The 16,820-nt window shown below is 31.3% G+C and overlaps 1 long non-coding RNA gene across 2 annotated transcripts; it reads left to right on the top strand.

Annotated features, from left to right (window-relative positions):
- Window positions 1-13,720: 13,720 nt before the first annotated feature.
- LOC107866019 lies at window positions 13,721-16,659 on the top strand. Of its 2 annotated transcripts, XR_001672754.2 has the most exons (5): window positions 13,721-14,024; window positions 15,051-15,237; window positions 15,339-15,420; window positions 15,520-15,629; window positions 16,029-16,659. It is a non-coding gene; the product is annotated as an uncharacterized LOC107866019 (long non-coding RNA). The 2 variants fall into 2 exon arrangements; XR_007053754.1 differs by lacking the exons at window positions 15,339-15,420; window positions 15,520-15,629 and having other exon boundaries at window positions 13,730-14,024.
- The last annotated feature ends 161 nt before the right edge of the window (window positions 16,660-16,820 follow it).

Genomic DNA, 16,820 nt, shown 5'->3' with positions numbered 1-16,820 from the left:
TGTGCACCTAATATTAATCTGTTTTGGGGAAGGAAGGGGAGGTGTTCTTGAAAAGATTTCTCTTCAGAGAGACAATCCAGATTTTATCACCTGACCATTCTGTCTTTTGAGCAGTAACATCATCATAGAAGAATGATGACATTCAACTAAATGGAGAGACACCAATAATACTATTTAAATCACTAAACAGTATGACTATGACATGATTGTTTTTTTAAAACCAAGAATAATACTTTAATCTCCAAGTTCTAGGGACATCTGGTTATTTAATTCGATTGCCACAAGAATATGCCTGGTCCCGTGGAAGAAATGAAACAAATAGGCTGAATATATATTATTTATTACTATTAATAAGTGTGAAGAAGCATGCAACTCTTCATCAACATGTCAGTTTATATTATTCCTAATTAGTTATTTTAAATTATTTATATATAAAAAAAATATTTAATAAAAAAATAAAATAGATATTTATGATATGTTCGTTTCAGCTGCTTTAATTATAGTTTTATTATATCACCTTTAATTAATTATTATAAGTCATCTAGGTATTAAAAAATTAATAATATTTAATAAATAATAAAATAGACTTAAATGATAAATTAATAGAACATCTTATATGAGACTCATTTAAATTTTTTTACAAGTATTTTTCTCATGATTTTACTATATTACCCCTAATTAATTATTGTAAATCATTTACATATAAGAAAATTAATAATATTTAATTTTAAAAAAGGGAAAATAGATATTTATTACATGTCTGTTTCAACTATTTCAACCGTAATTACTACTATTAATAATTTTACTATATCACTTGTAATTATTTATTATAAGTCATTTAGGTATTAAAAAATTAATAATATTTAATAAAAAATAAAATTGACACAAAATGATAGATTAGTTCTTGATGTTTTAAATTAACATGAAGTCTTATATGATACTTATTTAAAAAAAAAATCACAAATATTTTTGTATAGTAATTTTGCTATATCACTTCTAATTAGGTATTATAAGCCATTTAGGACATACTGCTTCGTTGCTTCAATCATAAAATTTGGGTGACTCTAGAAATTATTTCATTTTCACTTAAATTGGAATGAAATAAAACGTATTATAAATCATAATAATTAAGAACTTGAATTATTTTAAGAATATAATTGACTATCAATGCCCTAAAAAATTGCAAGGAGAGTAATATATATATTATTTGAAAACTAAATAAAAATATTATAAATTACAATAGCTAAGAATTTAAAATATCTAAAAACATACTAAAAATATGATTGATTATCTAAATTATATTTATGTCACACAAATTTGAGGATAGTTTTGAAATTTTATAGTTTCCATGTTTTAATATTTTAATTTAATTAGTAATTTGTTGGTCCAAATGATGTTTTCGAATTTAATATGTTTTGAACTTTTAGTAATTTATTTATTTTAATTTATTTATTTTATTTTGGTAAAATATTATATATTTTAAAAATTATGAAAATAAATAAATAATTATAATTCATAACTATAAAAATCTTATAATATTTTAAAAATATATAGTAAAAATATGATTGACTCTCAAAATTTTAATAGTACCACATAAGTTGCGATAAAGTAAACAATATAAATTATTTGAATTTACATTAAAAGATATTATAAATCACAACGATTAACAACTTAAAATATTTAAAAAATATATTAGCAAAAATTTGATTGACTCTCTAAATTCTAAAATTAGGACAAAGCGAGTAACATAAATTGTTTGATAATTATGTAAAAGGTACTATAATTACAATGATTAACAACTTAAATTATTTTAAAAATTATATTAATAAAAAATTATTTGACAGTCCAAATGCTACGTGTACTGCATAAATTGAAATAACGCAAATAACATATATTGGGTCAATGCTGGCACGAGGTAAAGTATCTCGTATATAAATAAGGAAAAAATACATAAAGTAGTATACTTAAATATTAAATTACAAAAAGCAATAACACTTTTCTTAAATTAGATTTTGTAGCATATTTACTTGTATGTATTTGTACTTTTGTAGCAACAGTTTGCAAAAATATAAAATACATTTCGATCATAAGGACGATAAAAATCATATGTATTTGCATTTTTATAGCAATAGTTCGCAAGAATACAAAATATAATTTGTTATATTATGTAATTATGAAATGTTGCTATGAAACTCATAATTAAAAGAAAAAGTATGTTATTTCTCAATTTTGTCCTATAAACAATTCTTTAAACTCATCAAATATTCCATTTAGCCACTTAAACTCAGCATACTATTCTTAAATGAAGTGATGTCACATCCACCCAATGTCAAAACTTTCAGCAAGTATTTTTTCCCTAAAGAATTGCAAAAAGCATTAAACGATACTAACACTTCGCCAAAACCATTTCCCAGCCACTCATGCAGGGGCGGAGCTACGTGGACTCAAGAAGGTTTATTTAAACTTCCTTCGTTAAAAAGTTATGCTGTATGTATATATAGGTGAAGTTTTTTTTTTTTTTTTAATGTATATATATTAAATTGAACCCCCGCTGACACAAGTAAAAAACTTGATTCCATGACAGAGGTGCAAACTTTCACACAAAGGGCCTCATGGTCTTGAGTTCTAGATTCATTCACGAAGGTTTTTAATTATTTTTTTCTTCTTGCGTTTGAATCACTTAATAGAAATCCTCCCTCCGCCATTGCACTCAAGGATGGATTTATATGGAGCAGAAAGGATTATTCAAAGTTACTTCATCCAAAAATTAAGTTATGTATCTAAGATCAAAATTATGCTTTGTGTATATATATATTGTTGATGTGATACGACACATTTTCTTGGAGGGGTTAGCTTCATTGGAGGGTGTGGAACACTCTAATCAAACATGTTAGGTTTGATATGATTTAATTTGTACTTTAATAAATTTGGTGTACTCTAATTAATTTGTATTTTGATCAATTTGATGTCATTTAATTTTTAGTCTAGTTAATTTGATGTGAGCTTTAATTAATTTATACTTTGATCAATTTGATGTGATTTAATTGTACTCTAATCAAAGCCTCATTCCCACTGCCATCCAAAAAATAAATAAAAGAAAGTTCAATTTTATTTTTTTTTGGTGAAAAAGAAAATTCAATTCAATAAAACCTTGCTATACATTATTTATCTGGAAATGAGTTCTAACAAGTCGAGCTTATTTGCATGCAATTTTATTTTGCATGTAATCATAATTAAATTTATAATTTTATGATGATACAACGATAATTCTTATATCTATGTCAAATTCTTTTCCATGATCCATGAAGATGAATTGAGAAAAACGCAAACAAAAATATTGATTTGAGAGACTATATTAAGAAGTCAGCTTTTGCTAGTTAGGAAGGAGTATATAAACTCGCTCATATCTAATTGACCCTCTTATTTTTTGACACTATTAATGTGTTTATCTTTTTTTAGATACTTAATAAAAATTATATCTCCGTCACTAAATTCGACGAAACATGTTATTTGAAAATACGGCTAGCCATTTTTTCCTTTGAATTAAAAATAAAGCTTGAAAGATTTGAACTAGTATTTTTTATTTAACAATAAATTTTGCAATGGTTGAACTCTGAGACGTACTTGACCAATGGGTCAAAAGGTCACTTCATATGTAAAAAAATATAAATAAAGAACATGAAAATATAAAAATCTATTGCAAATTTGTCTATTTAATCTCTACTTTTTCTTAAAAATAAAAATCCGCTAGGAATTTTGTGTTTTTGTGTTTTTTGTTGATTTAAATTCACAATTTTTGTGTGATGGAGGATTCTTACAATCTGAACAAACTACTTATCTTTTTAATTTTTAAATATTGATGACAACTTATGAATTTTTTGCGTATGACTTGTTGAATATCTATTTAGTGAAATTTTTTACGTATAACTTATTGAATACTTGCTCAGTGATACAGTGTAAGAATGCATAATTAACTATAGTAAAACGATATTTACACATGTCATGAGCTATTGAATTGTTGTAAACACTAGACCTGAGTAACCTTGGTTTAGGAATTGATACTAAATATTATGGATTTATGTTGGCATTTTCATTTCATTAAAATTGCAACGACTGCCGTGGTGGGAACCACTTTGAAACTTCTAAGCCTTGTTCTTTACTTTTCTGAGAGGCAAACAATTTGTCTGTATTACTCTTTACTTTTCTAGGCCAAAACATTTGTTTGTATTACTCTCTCTGTTTCTAGGGGCAAAAGAATTGCTTGTATTGCACTTTGCTTTTCTAGGGGCAAAACATTTGTTTGAATATATTATTTTTTGTATTACTGGGGGCAAACCATTTGTTTGTTATTACTCTTTGCTTTTGTGGGGGTTAAACACTTGTTTCTATTACTCTTTGCTTTTCTGGGGGCAAAACACACACTTGTTTGTATTTACTCTTTGCGTTTCTAGGGGCAAAACACTTACTTGTTTGTATTACTCTCTGCTTTTCTTGTGGGGAAAAAACAATTTTGTTTGTATTATCTAAACAAATTACAATGGAAAAAGTAGTAGCTAGTAGTGAGTATGGGCGGAGCTACCCTTTGGCCGGAGGTTCATACGACGAAAAATTAAACTATTTCTACGTGATTAAAATTATTTTTTATATGTATATAGTTAATGTTGAGTTCCCTTCGATTTGTTCGTATATTTACTTTTGAACCCTCTTCTGTGGGCACTCTTAATTTTAAAGAGAATCTAACTGTTGAAACATAGTACAAAAAGCTTTCACCACGTCCACAAAACACAACAACTAGTCAATTGAGATAGTTATAATAGAGTAAGCTTAAAGAATCCGTTCATAGTGTAGTAAGTTTAAATGTAGTAAGCTTAATGGATCAGTTTCCTAGTGTACCAAGCTTAACAAACTAGTTCCTAGGACAACAAACTTAATGGTCAAGTTTTATACTCCTTCCATTCCTTTATAACAATTTTTTTAATATGTCTTTGAGTTTAAATATATTAATCAATGTTAACTTGAAAAATAGATAAAATTTAATTAAATTAGGTATAAGTTGGTAAAATTATATTTAATTTTTTAGGAATGAATAGTTTTAAAGAATGCCCAAATCCTAAAGGAGCACTTATTTAGGATGCATGCACATAATGTGTCAGGTTAGTATATTGTTAAAGTTATTAGGAGTATAAGATTTCAAGAATTGTCTAATAAGTTGGAGTTGATTCTCCGAATGATCACTCAATCTACAATAATTGGTCAAAAAGTCACTCATCTTTCTTTTATCTTCCAAAAAGTCATCTTACTTTGTCTAGTTGGTCTCTATATATGATCATTTTAGCTAAAAATACAACTTTTGATACCTATTTAATTACATTCATGACAACTACAAGTTTTTTAGAAAAATTTAAAATTAGGACTTTAACTCCAGCCACATTAAGATCCTGCATTGGCAATATCTTGTAGAAATAATCTGAACATCCAGCCACATCATATATATGTTACTTTTGCTTCTATGGAACAAGTATAAAATGAAGAATTATTTTGTACCATGTTTAGTATGAGGTATTCGTTAGTATCTGAATTATTATGGAACAGAGTACTTTAGTAGTCAAGATTTTCAAGGTTGAAGAAGAAGAACTTGTGAGCTAAGAGAAGAAGAGAAATTATTGATCATTGATAGAGAGAGAAAGTGTAAAACCTCTTAACGGTCATTTTGTACAGTGAGTATATTTATACTGTTAACTAATATAACTAATTACTCTTACTGATATTAATCAGATTATACATTTGGCCTTTCTTAGCTTAATGGGCTGACTTGGTCTAATATTTGCATCTTCTTGCTCTTTGTTCAAAAGCCCCCTTCAAGCTAGGAGTAGTGAAGATATTGATCATTCCTAGCTTGGACATAAGTAGTTCATGTTGAGGTCTATTTAGGCTCTTTGTAAGAAGATTAGCTGGTTGCTCTTTAGTTGAGATGTACTCAGATTTCATCGGTCCTTTCTGAAATTTTTTTCTTATAAAATGGCAATCAATTTCGATATGTTTGGTCCTCTCATGATACATTGGGTTGGCAGCTATTTGAATAGCTGATTTGATGCCGCTATATACATTTACTAGTAACTGTATCTGAACTCCAAGATCTTTTATTAAACCAGTTATCCATGTTAACTTAGAGACTATTGTGGTCATACATCTGTATTTAACCTCCGCAAAATTTCTGGAGATGGTATTTTGTTTTTCTGATTTCTAGGAGATCAGAGAGTTTCGTAATTTTATAATGAAGCCTGTCTGACCTTTTTGTGACCGAACATTGCCCAGTCAGCATCACAGAATTCTGATAGGTTGTCTTCTATGTTACTGGATAGTAGGATTCCTAGATCAGGTTGTTGCTTTATGTAATTAACTATTCTGAGAGTAGCATTCATATGTGATTTCTTTGGTTGATGTAGATATTGACTGAGTGTTTGTACACTATATGATATGTCAGGCCTTGTGACTGTTAGGTAGAGTAGTTTTCCAATTAGCCTTTGATAGCCTGTTTGATTTTCTATAAGTTCATCTGTTACTTCAATGTTTTGATGTTTGACCCTTACCATTTGCTGATCATATTCTCTGGTGGTGAACTTAGTGTTGCTATCCATAGGTGCAGTTGATAGTTTGGAAGCACTAAGTCCAGTTTCTGAAATTAATTCCATGGCATTCTTTTTTTGATGCATCACAATTCCCGATTTAGACTTTGCAAACTCAATTTTCAAGAAGTATTTTAATTAGCTCTCCCAAGTCCTTCATTTTAAATGCCTTTTGTAGTATAGTTTTTGTATCTGTAATTAGTTCTAAGCTATTCCCAGTTATGAGCATATCATCTACGTAGATCAATACTGCAATAAATCTTTTCTCAATTTTCTTGGTATACAAGAATGGTCATACGGACTCTGAACAAACTTATTCTTTTGTAATGCTTCAGCTAGCTTTTTATTCCATTGTCTTGGAGCTTGTTTTAATCCATACAAGGATTTCTTAAGTCTACAAACTTGCTTCATTCCCCCTAGACTTTGAAATCCTTAAGGAAGGTCCATGTAGATTTTCATCATGTAAGTCACCTTGAAGGAAGGCGTTATATACATTCATTTGATGTATATGCCAGTCTCTAGCAGTAGAAATTATAAGAATAGACCTAACAATCACTATTTTTACAACTGTACTGAAGGTTTCTTAGTAATCAATTTCTTCCTGTTGACTATACCCCTTTGCCACAAGTCTAGCCTTGTACCTTTTTATTTCCCCATTTGCTTTGTATTTGACTTTATAAATCCATTTGCAACCAATAGCAGTTTTGTTTTGAGGTAGATGAACTATGTTCCAGGCTTTATTTTGCTATAGTGCATCTATCTCAATTTTCATGGCTTCTACCCATTTGTTGTCTTTGATTGCTTCTGCATAGTAGTTAGTTCAATCACAACAGATATAACAGTTATAAATAAAGTATATTTAGGATGAAGATAGTCATAAGTTAAGTATTTGGATAGTGAATAAGGTTTATCTTTATCCATGATTAGAGATACAAACTCTTTAAGCCAACAAGGTTAATGAGTCCCTTTGGTAAACCTTCTAGGTATTGGAGGTACAACCTAGTTGTGAGTTCTTCTGACAGATTTGTAGGTACGAAAGATGCAAGTTAATTAGGTAAAGGGTCATTATATCCTTCAGCATGTTGCACGGGTATAATTTTCTGTGGTTCAACTGACTCAGTAGTAGTGTGTGTGTGATGTTGTTGTTTGCCTCTGTCATCTGCATACTAGAAGTTTTATTTATAGGCATAGAGGAGTTCTTATAAATAATGTTAGGACTAGGAAATAAAGTGAAACTTTCTATATTCTAATGAGCAAAAGGAAAGAATTTTTCTTTGAACTCTATATCTCTACTTACATATAATGTTTTATTATTGAGATCATAGAGAATATATCCCCTTTGAGTGTCAGAATACCCTAGGTGAACAACCTTCTTAGATCTAGACTATAACTTGTCTGTTTTTTGTAAATTTTTTGCAAAATTAAGGCAGTCAAGCACTCTCAAATGGATAAGAGAACATTTTCTATTGTTCAGTTTCTCAAAAGAAGAAATATAGTTAATAACCTGTGATGGCAATCTATTTATAATATAAACTGCAGCTTGTACACAATAACCCCAAAATTTAATAGGGATAGAACCTTGAAATCCCATAGCTCTTGTTACTTCAAGAATATGCCTTTGCTTTCTTCCAGCAACTCCATTTTACCGAGGAGTATAAGGGCAAGATTTTTTATAAACTATACCAAACTAGTAAATAAATCATGACACAAAGAGTTCACAAATTCGGTTCTGTTATGCTCCTTATTATTTTCACAACAGTATCAAACTGAGTTTTGACACATGCTAAGAAATTTTTGATATGCAGAAATACTCAGACTTTAGCTTTAGCAAGAAAACCCAAGTGAACCTAGTAAAATCATCAACAATAATCAATAAGGACTTATATCCACCAGTAGTAGTTGTCCTATATGGACCCCAGACATCCATATGAATGAATTCAAAAGGTTTGACAGAAAAAGTAGCACTTATAGGGAAAGAAATCCTAACTTGTTTTGCACAGAGACATACAATGCATTCATTTACAAACTCAATTACACTAGAACTCTTACTAGACAGTAGTTTGATTAAAATGCTAGAAGAGACATGCCCCATTCTCTTAGGCCAGAGGCTAATATCCTCCTTGACCACCAGGTTGATATAGTTGATATTTTTTTCTTTAGTATTATTGTGTCCAAAAAGATAATAGAGGCCATCATGTTGTTTACCAATCTCCTTCACCTTTCCTGAAAAATACAAAAATCAGGATAAAACTTAACTGAACAATTCAATTGCTTGGTTAGTTTTGCCACAGATAACAGATTGAATTTTAATTCAGGAACAGAAAACATATTATGCACTTTGGTTCTTGAAGAGATACTGCTAGAACCAGTGTGAGATACTTTACTTAGTTCACCATTTGGTAACACCACTTGTTTTAATTTTCCTGTGTGTGTTAATATGTTAGTGTCAAGCATAGACTTGTCATATGTCATATGATTTGTAGCCCCTAAGTCAATAATCCAACTTGGAGGATTAGTGGTAACAATCAGAGAACTACAGATACCTGTCATATGAGCTGAATGAGTAGTTGCATAGTCTGATTCTTGAGCATTGATAGTGTCCTTTTCGAGATGCTAACATAAATGTTCATATTGTCTTAGTGAGTCTGGGACCTTCACCGTACCTCAGCTGGTTTCCTTATGTAGAGTTATAGTGTTGAGTTGGCACATGAACAGCTCTTGCCAAAGTAGTAGTTCCATAAATGTTCCATTGATTATAACTCTGATATTAACCATATTCACCTGATTGATACCAATCTTGTATAATAACATTGTGTGCAGCAGGTCCTCTTTTGAAATTATACCTGTTGTCAGAATTGACTTTTGTCTCATTTTTTTCAGCATAATGTCTCGGCTCATGCTTCTCTTTTTTTTTTCAAAATTCGGATGATATAGTGGATATCTTATCAGTTGATAGCAGTCCATTTTATAGTGTCCCTTTAAATTGCAATGATCACAAAATGCATTGGGATTGTAGTTAGGATTGTATTTCCTTTTAAACCTTATGTTTCCAATACCAGACTTTGTATACATTACTATAGCATTAGCCTCTCCTAAAATTTGATTTTTGTTAGCTACAGAACCAAGTAGACCATCTGAATTAGAGGTAACTGACATAGCTCGTTGGTTTTCATCACTCATTACCATTGCATACGTTTGATTAACACTTGATATAGGACTCAACAATAGAATATGACTTCTTACTTGAGAGTATGACTCATTCAGTCCTATCAAAAACTGATATGTTTTTTGTCTCTATAAGTATTGGATGAACTTCTTGGACTTATCACAATTGCAACTAGGTGCTGGAATCGTAGACTCAAATTCATCCCAAAGATCTTTAAGCTTTGTGTAGTACACGGAAACTGATTGAGTGTCTTGAGTACATGTGGAAATTTCTTGATGAATGTTGAATGCTCGAGATACATCAATTTTTTTCAAACCTTTCTCTTAAATCTTGCCACACAACCTGTACATTTATGGCATAAACAACACCTCTTATAAAATTGCTTGCTATCGAGTTCATCAGTCATGACAACATGATAGCATTCACACGTTCCTACTGATATCGTAGACTATCTGGTACAGACTCTTTCGTACACGTACTATCCACTAATCCTAATTTGTTCCTTCCCAATAACACAATTCGTATGAATTTACTCCATACAGTGTAATTCTCACTTTCTTTTAATTGAAACGAAATAATCAATGTTCCACTAATATCAGTCGACTGTAGGAATAATGGATGATTGTAATCTATATGTTGACATGTTGTTGGGATACTAGTATTTCCTATTGTTGCTCTATCTGTAGCTCCAGTGCTAGTATGAGCTATTTCACTTAAGTATCTACTCCAATTTCTCAACACAGTCAGAGTATTCCGGAAACGCATATATAGACAAATTGATGAGAAGCTTACAGTGATTTCAAACACAACACAGCGATTGATTCTTTGTTGTGATTATGCAGTAATTGAATTTAGCAATCCTACAAAAATTTAACCTTGAATTTAGCAATTTGAGTGATTTTTATCAACAAATCCCCAATTCCTGAAACTTTCATACATAGCAGTGAAACAAAGGAACAGAGAAAGAACTTTCGTCGGCCATTGATCTAGGCTCTGATACCATGAACAGAGTACCTTTAGTAGATTTTCAAGGTTGAAAAAGAAGAAGAACTTGTGAGCTAAGAGAAGAAGAGAGATTATTGATCATTGATAGAAAGAGAAAGTGTAAAATCTCTTAACTGTCATTTTGTACAGTGAGTATATTTATACTGTTAACTAATATAAATAATTATTCCTACTGATATTAATCAGATTATACATTGGGCCTTTCTTAGCTTAATGGGCTGACTTGGTCCAATTTCTGCATCTTCTTGCTCTTTATTCAACAATTATACCACCATTTACACCATAATTGATACACTAAAAACAAGGAAACACAAGAAACACACACCAAAACAGTCCACTAGTTCAAAGAACCAAGGACCCTTTTGATGACCACTCTCGGATTCAAAAACAAGAACAACAAGGAAGAAATTACAAGATGTTTTAACACCAAATCAACCAATCCCAAACCACGTTAACAACACAAGATGGTGACAATAACAATATGATAACAACAACCAACAGTTTGTAATTACAAGACACAAAACACTAACAAAATTATAATAAAAGTAAAGAGGATAGATAGATAAGCCAATGAAAATGTAATCTTAAGAACCCAAAAATGTGGTAGACTCTTGGACCCTTAACACTACACACAACAAAAACCTATCTCTTACGAAGACACAAGATTGAATTCCACCTCCCAAGCATCGATGTTTCCAAGCAAAATGCAAACACAAGTGATTCCACACTTGTATAAGCCTTAGTTTCGGCCAAGCCTCTTTAGAGAGAGAACTTGTGATTCTTCGTGTCTTATGAATTACAACATTCTCAAAAACTAAGACTAAATGACCTAAAATGTTCCTTATATAGTACATTACAAAATAGAAGCTAAAATGACCATAGTACCCCTTAAGGGGAGACGCCCATGAAGTGTTAAGAGTGAACTGATTTTGGTGTATTTTGGATCTCTTTTACATTTTAATTGCACACATCAAGGCTCGGGTCTAACACACATTCTCATAAGTTCATATCCGTGATTATTCTTGTATCAATAATGACAGGATAAGTTATCTCATCTACATCATGGAATAACTAATCTCAAAATTAATTATGAAAATCCCACTTTCCCAATCAAATGAACACTAAGTATTAATTGAGAGAGACATTAGAAATCAATCCTAGATATCTTACAATCATGTTTGGCTTATGATTTTTTCGTATCACAATTTAGTAATATTCATCACTGTTTTTCAATAAATATTGTGAGGGATGTTCTCAGTCAATAAGATATATAGTATACTACTTAATCTATCAAGAACTCAAATTCACATCAATTACTCATTTTCATGTAATTTATTATTAATTATTAAGATTTGATTTTTGTCTAAAACGTGTTGAATTTGAAAAGTAGAATATAGATTGTAAAAAAAAAAAGAGTAGAATATTGAGATGCGAAACTCTAAACATTATTCATGTAGACCAATTTAAAAAGTGGACAAATTAAAAAAAAGTAATGTACCATCTCCATTTCATTTTGCTTGATTCTTATTGACTTGACATATTCGTTAAGAATTTTTCAATTATAAATATATTTTACTAAATTAATGTTATTAATAATACTTTGAAACTCTAAATTTTATTATTATTACTACTTATATAGTTATTAAATACTAACGGTATAAATAAAAAAATAGAATAAAGTTTTCTTGATTTCATAATTTAAACAATAAATTGAGTACAATGAAACAGAAGGAGTAATTTGACAAATTAGTCCCTTCCCTCGTCGATGCGGAAAACATTATTAAAGAAAAAAAAAATTAAGCAAGAATATCCTTCCAACAACATAAAATGGACAAGTGAATTTTGCAATATGAATTAAGTTAGTAGTTAAATCCTTCAGACCGCAGCTATTCGATAACTATATTAGTTGTCCCAATAATTTCACAGAATTTTCAAATAACTTCTATAATTATTGAAACAACTTTTAAGACATGTTTGGAAAATCACCGTGTGAATTAAATTTAGTATAATTACACAGTTTGACATGTTTGGTTGGCCAGATAACTACTTGTTGGCATGTATTTGGATGTAATTAGTTACACTCTCTAATTCTCATGAGCTGTGAATTGCTGATAATTAGATGATGTAATTACAAATTGGTTACCTTTTATTTTTTTATTTATGATGTTTTATTTCTATTATTGTAAATTCTTTTTATTTTTATTGTCCTAGATATAACATTCTAATTTTTAAATTGAAGTAGAATTCTTTGTTGAATAAGGTTGTAAATTTATATTTTTCTTTCTTTTTAATTATATTTATGTACATTTGTGTTGAAATTTGAGATAAGAGTATTATGTTTACTTTTTTATTTTAAATTTTAAACTTATGCTATATTTTCAGTTTCAATTTATTTATTTTAGTAGTATTAACTTGATATTTTACATTGCAAGCCATTCATTTTTAGTTAAAATTCATAGATTATCTTTTTGTCAAATGTTTTAATAATTTTATGACTCAAAAATGTATTTCATGACGTTCTTAAAAATCATGTACATTTTTATGATTAATTTAATTAAAATATGCTAATTTAAAAAATATAAATCAATTATTGTTTGATAATATTAATTAAGGACACATAATTATTGATTAATATATTTTATAATATAATATATATATTAAATAATTAATTTAATATTATTTATAAAGATCCTTATTTATCTAATATTAATTTTTAATTTTTGATAATTACTTTTTATTTTTAAAATTTAATGTAATCATGTAATTACATTTTATGAAATCAAATAATAAACTTATAATTATATTGTGACAAACAAACTTGTCACCATAATTATTAAATTGGTAATTGATTACGTCAATTTCAATTATAACAAAATATGGAACTAAAAAACACTATTTCTTTTTTTAATCACATTTACCCATTTAAACTCGAAACCTCGTCTCTTTTAATTTCGATCTCCCCTATTTAAAGCAGACAAAACGAGCCGTTGTAATTTGTAAACAACTTATTAGTATTACTGATGCTGCTTCTTCTTCTTCTTCTTGTTGGGGAGAAGAAGTAACTTGGCTCTCCCAAATACTATAAGAAATTTGAATTTGTATACACATTTTTCACATTGATTCGTACCGTTTTCAAGAAGAACTAATCCCTTATTGTCGCCGCGTGATTTAGCAAATACATTGATGGAGGAAGATTCTGATTCTTGTAACTCCAATCAATATTCAAGGTAATTTTACCCAACCCCTTTTCGTAGTACTCTCAGTATTAGAATAATTCTTGAGTGATTTTCTTGATTTTGAATTGAGGGTATTTAATTTATCCAACCCTTTTTGTCGTACACTCATTTTAGAGCAATTCTTGTATTAAGGGTATTTATACACCCCTTTTTGCATTGTACACATTTTCTAAGTTGTGTGGATTCTTCACTCCGTATCGGATTCTCCAAAATACACTATATTCCGACATGCTGCCGCTGATAGAAAGTGGACCGTAACTAGTATCAGTTATTGATTTGATGATACCGCGATAAGAGTGGGTGGGTGGGGAGGTGAGGTATCTTTGCATGATGGTAGTGTTTATTTTTTGTTCTTTTTCTTTTTCCCTCCGCTTGGTGTCTCAGTGACGATGTACTTCTTTTCAAGGATGTTGTCGGGAGCCCTTTTTGAGTTGTGCTATCTGCTATATCCTTCTTTGTCATTTTAAAGTACGATGTTCAGTGAAAAATCCTATTTAATGAAGAAAGTAACAGGAACCTTCTTCTTTTTGTCAAATGAAACTACTTTTATTAAGGTTTTGAAGATTGTGGCCCCTTCTGCAATCACCGTAAAACAAGATTATTAGGAATTCTTACTATCTATTATAATCACGTTTTCGCTTTTTATAGTTAAAATGTAAGGATATGTTTGTCACTTTGATGCCAGTATCTTTATTGCTAATACAAAGTACTTGTATTCCACGTCATACCTGGTGTAAAATAATACAAGATTTCTAACATAAGTTACATGGAACGTGATTCTATTTTATGAAAAACAAAAATGATAACCGAGCACCCACGTAATAATGCAGATTTTATACCGAGGTTATTCTGAATCCAAAAAACCTTGGCATTGAGTTCCAGTTTGTAATATTCTGGTTAAGTGACAAACAACAAGCACATAGAAACATGTTGTGGCTGTGACAACGACTTGTCGTGTAGGATGAGGATATGTGTACTTCGCCTGAAGAATACTTCTGAGCCTTTCATGTCTAACAGGTTAGCAAAGAAGTTTGGAGCTGCTATCGTTACTCTTGAGCATCAGTATTATGGGAAGAGTTCACCCTTCAAGTCTTTATCAACTGGGAATCTGAAATATCTGTCATCAAAATAGGCACATTATAACTTAAGGGCTTTCAGGAATTTCTATCAGGCTGGCATCTTGATCCTATTTCCTTTATCCGTGGTAATTTCTTATCAATTCGAAGCAAATCGCTTTTTCAATCTATCTCGATAGCTCATGGGTTACCTCTAACTACTATCACTAATCTGATAGCATGATATTAGTAGGATAACTGGATAAGCCAACCTCCAAATTTGTGGCACTATAGATGGCATTGGCATCTTGATCCTATTTCCTTTATCCGTGGTAATTTCTTATAAATTCGAAGCAAATCGCTTTTTCAATCTTGCTCGATAGCTCATGGGTTACCTAACTACTATCACTAATCTGATGGCATGATATTAGTAGGATAACTGGATAAGCCAACCTCCAACTTTGTGGCACTGGAGATGGCATGCCTTGGGATTATAGCCCTTCGCCTAGAACGAACTTAAAATCTGAAGAACCATATTTAGGTGGGTAGTTTGATTCTTGTTAGTTAAATGCTTCTTATGCAATTCAAAAGGACAATGAAATAATTAACTTTAGGGAAACATGAATTGATGAGCCTTTTTTTGTTGGCAACTTAAAGCTAATGTGGTTCATATATGTGTTTTTTTTTACTTGTCTGCAATTGATTATTGGGTTATCTGGTTCCTGATCATTAGTATGCATGGCTGGCCTATGAATAATGACTTTGTGTCATGATTCTCTCGGAGAAGTGTTTGCTTGAATTCACAGTGATGGGTCAGAAACAAAATGGCCTTATGCTAAAGTAATTCTGAACATGACAAATTTGTAGTGGCTAGAGTACTCACTTTATTGTTGTACTGCAAGTATTTTACTTGTTTCTGAAACCTCTTTTCAACTTTCAGTGCCTCTTACATAATCTCTTGCCATAACTGCGGCCATGGAGTTGACATGCAAGGTTGTTCCCAGTCTCCATTATTACATGAGGGTAAGAATATGTCTAATATAATACTTCATTCACTTTAGTTTAGTTGCTATTATGTTACCTTAAATAGGGAAAGAAGAGTCAAAATTATTATACTATTAATTGGGCAACATATATGAAAGTCGAGTGTAAAATGATTAAAAAAAAGATAAGCATATAAGAGAAGATGAACATAAAGAGAATGCAATTACGAAGTAATTTATATGTTTTCTAATATAAAAAGGAAAAATTAAAAAAAGTACCGTGCCTAGGTGGGACAGGCGGGAAAGGAGGGTCCTAGGCGTGGTCCCGGATCCAGGCAGGGGAGGGGGCGGTGTTGCAAGACCTGGGTGTGGTCCCCGGTCCAAGCGGGGGAATGGGGTCCTCGGCCTAGGCGTAGTCCAGGGCTAGGCGGGGGACAATTTCGGGTTTGAGGTCCCGGGCTCGAGCGGAACCTGGGACCCGGAGGGACGGGACGGTCCCGGGCTCGAAAGGAGCCTGGGACTCGGAGGGAGGGAGAGGCGATCCCGGGCTCGAGTGGAACCTGGGACCTGAGGGGGAGAGGGGGCAGTCCCAGGCTCGAACTGAGCCTGGGACACGGGGGGAGGGCCCAGGCTTGAGCTGAGCCTGGGACACGGGCGAGGGGTGGTCCCGGGCTCGAGCTGAGCCTGGGACACGGGCGAGGGGTTGGTCACGGGCTCGAGCTGAGCCTGGGACACGGGCGAGGGGGTGG

Source organism: Capsicum annuum, chromosome 3 (assembly GCF_002878395.1).
Source record: "Capsicum annuum cultivar UCD-10X-F1 chromosome 3, UCD10Xv1.1, whole genome shotgun sequence".
In the NCBI taxonomy this organism is placed as follows: domain Eukaryota; kingdom Viridiplantae; phylum Streptophyta; class Magnoliopsida; order Solanales; family Solanaceae; genus Capsicum; species Capsicum annuum.
Note: the sequence above shows the minus strand (reverse complement) of the source record. Positions and strands in the feature narration are given on the sequence as shown.